The following is a 7,512-nucleotide window of genomic DNA, read 5'->3' on the forward strand; positions in this document are numbered from 1 at the left end:
CTTCAGCAAAGCTCCTTAATGTGATGTTTTTGCTTTCTTGTCAGCAAATTATTTTGAGTAGTGTAGAAATTTGTTTATTTTTATCGTTTTTGCGCTTGCCACGAACTCATCGAAGAAACAAAAACATCTAATATTTTGAACCCTAAAACCTCTCGACTTATTGTGATTAGAAAAGGAACAAAGTTGGATCAAAAGACAACTTAGCGTTTTTGAAGAGACGAAAACAAAGCGACAAATGTGATCAAATCTGATGTTGATCACCGTTTTGATTGTTCACGATTGGCGCCCCTTTTATTGTTGTTGTTGTTGTTGCTGTTGTTGTGATGTTTACGCTTTATTCCATCTACACTAATGCATTGTACCTATACATGTAAATATATAAGAATAGATGCACACTAATTCTTTGTACTCTTCTTATTTTCCCACCGCCTTTTCCTATTTTTCTCACTTTTTCTTTCGCTCCCTCCATTTCGTCCCATCATCTTTATTATCGATTTTTTGTCCTTCTTTCAATTTTGCCCTTCTCTCTAGAGGCCACCTTTCTGTAGGCACCTCCTAACACCCATAACAGACCCCCCCCCCCCCAAACGTAGCCCCTCCCGTCCCCGACGTCCCCGTGCCCCCTTCTTTTCCCTAAATAGTAACAGTTCATGACTGAATTGTTCAGATTTGAGAGCAGCATTTGCAAGTTATGTCACAGAACAAATGCAAGATAACACCCCCACCACCCCACAACCTCCCCTCCCCCCCCCCCAGCTCCTCCTCCCAACCACTCCCCCAGCCCCGGGTACTAAGCAATTCATCAAATCCTCCACTGCTTCATAATTGCTCTCTATAACTTGTCTCTACGACCATTATGTAGGTTTGAAGCAACTCTTGGTCGTTTTGAAGAATTTAATTCGTTCAACTTGCGCTTGAGATGAAATAACGTTTTTATTGACCCCCCCCCCCCCTTCTATTAGAGTAGAAAGGAGCTTTACACTCCAAGAGTATTTTTCTTGTTCAGTCGATTTTGGCCGATCGATACGACTCTCGTAGAAATATAGAAAGGCATAATTGGCATCTTTGGTATTTTTGGAATGATTTTCTTGAAGGATTTTTGGAATTTCCCCTTTTTCGTTTGTCGCGTTTTCAATGTCGCTAATTAAATTTCATAATGACATAACCAAACCAAAAGATTTTGAAAGCTTTCACACGTATCTGAGCCTTCATCAAAACGCTCGAACAAAACAATTCAAAATTAGACAAAATGTCAAAACCAACTTTAGAATGAATTCGATTCTATTGGAATTCGATTGGAATGAATACTTGTACAAAAATGGAATAAGTTACCACAATGGCTTTGGTTAGCAGGAAATGAAAAAAATACTTACGAAAACGTAGAGCGACTTTTTATTCCAACAGCACGAATAGATTCTTTTGAATAGTAACGTGAGAGCTTTTAAGAGTTAATTTTTATTTTTAGGAAGAAAGCAATCCGAAGAATTTTATTAATGTGATACTTTTGGATAAATGGATACTTTCAATTTTATACTTGAATGATTTGAAATTTTTAATTGTTTTTGTTGCAAGCATATTTAACCAACTGGTTATAACTTTAATTGACTTAATTCAAAACGAATTTGACGAAGTTTGAACTGTTTTCAAAATTGTCGTTTTCTGTTGAAAATTTTTTTTCGTTTTTGTGCTTATTCTGCTAATTTACGTTCAAATTAGAAAAAAAAGATTAAACCATTAAAAACAATTGTTGATATACTCAGCCTAACATTTTTCTCAAGTTTGCCCAAAATTGCAAGGTTGTCGTCATATTTTATGAACTTGCCCTTCTGCAAGTTATTTCAATGCTCAAATAATTTTAAGAGAATAGCTAATTTGAAATAGCTAAAAAATATTGCACAATTTTTATCAAAAACTCTGCAAGATGGTCGTCAATTATGTAAGAATGCAAGCTACCAGCAAAATTTTGGACACGAAAAGCTCATGAAGTTCATTGTTCACGATAATTCAGATTATCAATTTATTTTTGTTTTGACGTATCGCTTGAGACAAATTCAACCATATCTTTGACAATTTCTGGAAAAATGTTAGATAATGCGTCACCGAGAATCATAGATTGACCAACACAAACTTTGCAAGAATTGTGGTTTTTAAGAATTAATCTTGACCTTGCAAGCTCTCACAAGAAAATCTTCTTTGCCAAGAGTTTTGATAGATCTTGTTTGATAACTATTTTGTGTTCTCGCACTGATTATACCTTATCAAGTTGTTAATGTCCACTCTGGAATATGAATGTTTAGAGTGTTTTAAAAAAACAGTGTTTAAAATTAGAGTGTAAACAAGGAGGCTCGTCTATGTGCGTTTGCACATGATGTTCCGACCCGAGCTTATCAACACTCTTTACTTAATTGTCAACCAAATGACGATATAACAAAAATAGATATTTGAGTTGAAAACAATCGTTACACAATCTAACCACTAATTGAATTACACAATGCCATGCTTCATTACAGCGCCAACGAGATCTGCCACTAAAAAGACTACGAGAAAAAAAACAACCATCAAAATAAGCAAACACATAAATTTCACGTCAAAAACTCAATAACCAAATTTAAAAGCACCTAATAACAACGTCAAAATGAAGTCACATAAAACCCTAACTACACAAATTTTTTTAAGCATACAGCAGATGGAAAATTTTCTTAATGAGGATAGGTAACCAGTCGACAAAGAGAACGAATAATGAGGCGAAATTCAAAAATTAATCAATATTTTTTAAACCAAGAAATTTCAAAAGTCTTAAAAAGCAATAGCTTTTAACTAAAAGAACCTTGACAAATTACTAAATAGTTATTACAAAACGATAAGGACCTGTCTTTGGTTAGACTAAGCCATAGAAAAGTACTAAAGATGCAGAAAAACTCAAAAAATTAAAAACGATTTGCGAAAACACAAATTATTGATACAATTAAAATCATAAGCTATTATCTGAATGTTATGTATTTTTAATTCAATTGCTATTTCTAGTATTTAGACTGACAGATTTATACTGATATATTAGATAACTTTACCCGAGCCACATTTGAAAACCGTTGGGATCTGTTACTACGCGATTGTGTTGAAAGAAGAGAAAAAGAAACCCAAAACTGACCACTCAAAAAACTTTGAATTAAAATGCATATTGTGCATTAAAGAAAACGTCAGTGACAATTCAAATAAGTAGATATGTTATTTTTTGAAATACAAGAAATTGGACGGGACCTTTCAATGATGAAAATAAGTTACGACGAAAAGAACAAGAAAAACTGAAAAGGTTGAGCAAAAATTGAAATTGTATATCATAGACTTTAAGACTGTTCAATATAAACTGACTGATTCAGATAACATCATTCATTCAAACTTCACTTACAAGTTATGCGACCTGTCAGCAATTTTGCATCTATCTAAAGAACAAAAAAACAGGAAAAAACAGCAAATTCAAGAAAAAAAAATCAGCGAGAAAAGTGTCGAAGGCAATGAAAATTAAACTTTCAAAAAAATTTTCCTAGTTTCCAATAATTTTTTCAACAGCAATAGGATACTTCTTTTTTAACATTATAACTTTAAAAAATCATCAAATATGAACAAAAACATTAGAACCACGAAATTTTTGAGAAACCTCGTAGTATCAACGCCATAAAATTCAATAGCTTTCAACAGAAGCCAGTAAAAACGCCAAATTGATGAGACAACAAGGTTTTTTTGCTATTCATATTTCATCAATAAACCATTAAAATACGTCATTGACTATGAAAACAATAAAAAATACCGGCAAAGACGAAAAATTCAGTAGAAAACTGCCTGAAGAAAGTGTCTAAGCAAATTAATTCATAAGCTCTACTCTGAAAACTTTATCCATGATCCATTGAACGTCTTCCTTAACAAACCAATGGGAACTATCAGTATTAGGATAATGTTATGGGATTTCAAAAGGAACCAAAAATAAAAAAAACTATCCAAAAATTAAAAAACTATGAAAACCCGAGGCATTGAAGTCTTAAAACTATTAGGTACAAGATGAAATGCGGAACCAGATTAATTTTGAATGCAGTAGAAAAAATGGTCCTCTCAATACTGAGACTGACTAACAGTTCACGAAAAATTTAAGATTGGTTAATGATTAAAAAAAATTCGAAAAATTATTTTTAAGAACTTAACAGTCTTTAAATTCAATAGCTTTCAACGGAAGTCAATAAATACTCTCCGAAATGCCCCTATGGGAGGAAAAGAATATTTGTTTTGCATAGTTAATCAATAAAGCATCACAATGAGTCTTATGACTATGATAGCAACAACAAAAACGCAAAAACCAAAAAATCAGTAGGAAAATGCGAGAAGAAAATGTCGGAGCCATTCAAAACATAAGCTTTTCTCAGAAAACTTCATCTGTTTCATCTGTGATCCACCGAAAGTCCTTTTCAAGCCAATGGGATCTATCAACATTTGGATAATGTGATGAGAGTTCAAAAGTAACCAATAATACGAAAAAATACAAAAAAACAAAAAAAAATATTTGAAATCTTGTCAATGAAGTCATAGAACCAATAGTTAAAAAAGATAAAACCTCTAACCGGATCAATTTTGGTTGCAGTTAGAAAAAACCTCCTGTTACTTTTGAGACTGACTGAAAGCTCACGAAAAAAATTTAAGATTGATTAATGTTCAGAGAAATTTTTCGAAAATTTATTTTCAAAGTCTTAACGGCCATTAAAATCACTAGCTTTCAACCATAGTCAATAAATACATGCAAGTATAGTCCAGTTTGAGAACAATGACGTTTGTCGTTCATAGGTAATCAATAAGACACCACAATAGGTCTTATGACTATGAAAACAAAAACAAAAACAGGCGAAAACCAAAATTTAAGTAGAAAAGTGCGAGAAGAAAAAGTCGAAGCCATTTAAACCATAAGCCTTTCTCTGAGAACTTTATGAGCGATCGACTGAACTTATTTTTTTAGCCAATGGGAGCTATCAATATTTGGATAGTGTGATATGAGTACAAAAGTAACCAATAATACAAAAACAACCACAAAATTTTTTTGAAATTGAGATCTTGAATCATTGGAGTCATATATCCAATAGTTAGTAAATAAAACGGCTAACCAGATAAAATTTGGAATTACTTAGGCTGACTTGCAGTAAATAAATAACGAAAATAAATTTATGATTGTTTAATGTTCAAAAAAAATTTTCGGAAAATTATTTTTAAAGCCTTAACAGCCGATAGCTGTCCACTCAAAGCACTAGATAAGTTCACTCAATTCTCATTAAGGAAAATATTTCACCTTTAGTCAAGAGTTCATGGCGTAGGACTCCAAAAAATTAGTAAATACTCAAAAAGGAAATCAAATTTTCATTTGAAATGACGAAAACGCAGATTTGAAACCAAAAAAAAAACATGAGCAATTCCTTAAAAACGAATCTCTTTGTTCATTGGGCTTCATTTGATTGCAAATGAGATTTGTCGTTATCGGAATTTTAATATGAAAAGTGACTAGTCACTAGGTGACTTATAAAAACTAAAAAAAAACTGAAAGTATTTCTAAAAAAAAGGAGCTATCAAACAGAATTCGATTTTTTCTATAGTGAACATCCCAGAACTTCACAGGTGAACTTGAGACCAGAATTAGTTTTTGTATCACCTTCAGTCTATTAGAAGCCCACAATTGCTCCATTTTGTGGCATGAAATGTAAATTTGAAATACTGTTTTTATGGAAAATATCTTAATTTGAAGAAAAATAGCACTAAAAGTGAACAAATTCAAGACAAATATCCCGTGTTCACACAAAACTTCAATCCTCGATAACATCTCGAAAAAAGAAATTCAAAAAGGTCTTTTTATTTTTGAATTTCACGCTGGAACAGCTTTTTAATGATACCACTCACATTTCTCTACGATGAATATATCGATCGGCCAAAATTGACTGAACAAAAAAAATCATTTGAGTATATAGTTCCTCCCCCCACAAGTGGGTGAAACAACAAAAACAAAACTGTAAGGAAAACCTGAACTTCAGCCATCTCAACTTTCGTTTTCCTCTACAAACTCATGGGAAGTTTCACGAGTTCTCGAGCTAATGATAAGCACGCTAATGAGAAGCAGAAAATGTTGTTTCTAGAGTTTTTGGTTTTTCTTAATCCAAATGAATTCTGCTTCCACTTTTGGTTAGTTTTCTTTAAAGTTGATTGTTATGGGAATGCTTAATTTGAAACCGCTACATCTACAGATAGAATTTTTCAGGCTGCTTTTTTGGTTGCTTTGCATTATATATATATATATATATATATATATATATATATATATATATATATATATATATATATATCTATATATATATACATATATGTATATATATATATATATTTATATAAATTTATATATATATATATACATTTTTATATATATTTATGTATATATAAATATTAAAACATATATATATATATATATATATATATAATATATATATATATATATATAAATATACATTTTTATATATATTTATATATATAAAATATTTATATATACATATATTTATATATATATATATATAAATATATAAACATTTTTTCTATATATTTTTATATATATAATATATTTATATATATATACATAAATTTATATATATATATATATATATATATATAAATATATACATATATAAATATATATATATATGTATATATATATATATATATATATATATATATATGTTTATATATATTTATAAATATACATAATATATATATATATATATATATATCTATATATATGTATATAAATAATTTTATATATATATATATAAATATATATATATATAGCGTTTATTTTATATATATATATATATATATATATATATATATGTGTGTGTGTGTGTGTGTGTGTTTGTGTGTGAGTGTTTGCGTGTTTGTATGTGTATGTGTGTGCGGGTGTCTGTGTTCCGTGTATGTGTGTGAGTGTGTTTTGTGAGTGTTTGTGTGTGTGTTTTTTGTGTGTGTGTATGTGTGAGCGGATGTCTGTGTTCCGTATGTTTGTGAGTGTGCGTGTGTGTTGTGTGTGTGTGTGTGTGTGTGTGTGTTGTGTGTGTGTGTGTTTGTGTGTGTGTATGTGCATGCCAACATAGTTTTATAGTGGTTGCTGTTCACTTTCTTAGGATCAAAAACAAATTCAGTTCCCCTTTCTTGAATTTTTGTTGCCTTAATTTAAAAAAAGTACAGAATTTTTGAATTAATTGTAGAATTAGCAGTCTTTCACGATTGAACATCAACTTATTTCAAAGTTTTCTGCCTCTTAAGTTGTTCTAGGGTTCTTACCAAATAACCTTGCATTTGCTCAAAAGTTACCAAACTATCCCTTAGAGAATATGGAACTTAAAGTTCATAAAATAATATTACAGCTCTGGATTGGCAGCTTCTTCAGTTTTGAAGTTTTAATTATGTAAATGCTCGACCTATAGCTAAAAAAACTGTCCGTTA

The 7,512-nt window shown here is 30.6% G+C and overlaps 1 protein-coding gene across 2 annotated transcripts in view; it reads left to right on the forward strand.

Moving 5' to 3' along the window:
• The first annotated feature begins 482 nt into the window (after positions 1 to 482).
• The window catches only part of LOC142335065 (uncharacterized), a 48,941-nt gene continuing 41,911 nt past the window's right edge, over positions 483 to 7,512 (forward strand). Inside the window, exon 1 of one of the 2 annotated variants that reach the window (XM_075383398.1) lies at positions 483 to 500. The gene's annotated coding sequence lies outside the window, so the exon portion shown is untranslated. Of the gene's footprint in view, positions 545 to 7,512 lie in introns of both variants that reach the window. The other variant, XM_075383397.1, reaches the window with a different exon arrangement.

This window comes from Convolutriloba macropyga, chromosome 2 (genome assembly GCF_964194025.1).
Source record: "Convolutriloba macropyga chromosome 2, txConMacr16.3, whole genome shotgun sequence".
NCBI lineage: Eukaryota > Metazoa > Xenacoelomorpha > Acoela > Convolutidae > Convolutriloba > Convolutriloba macropyga.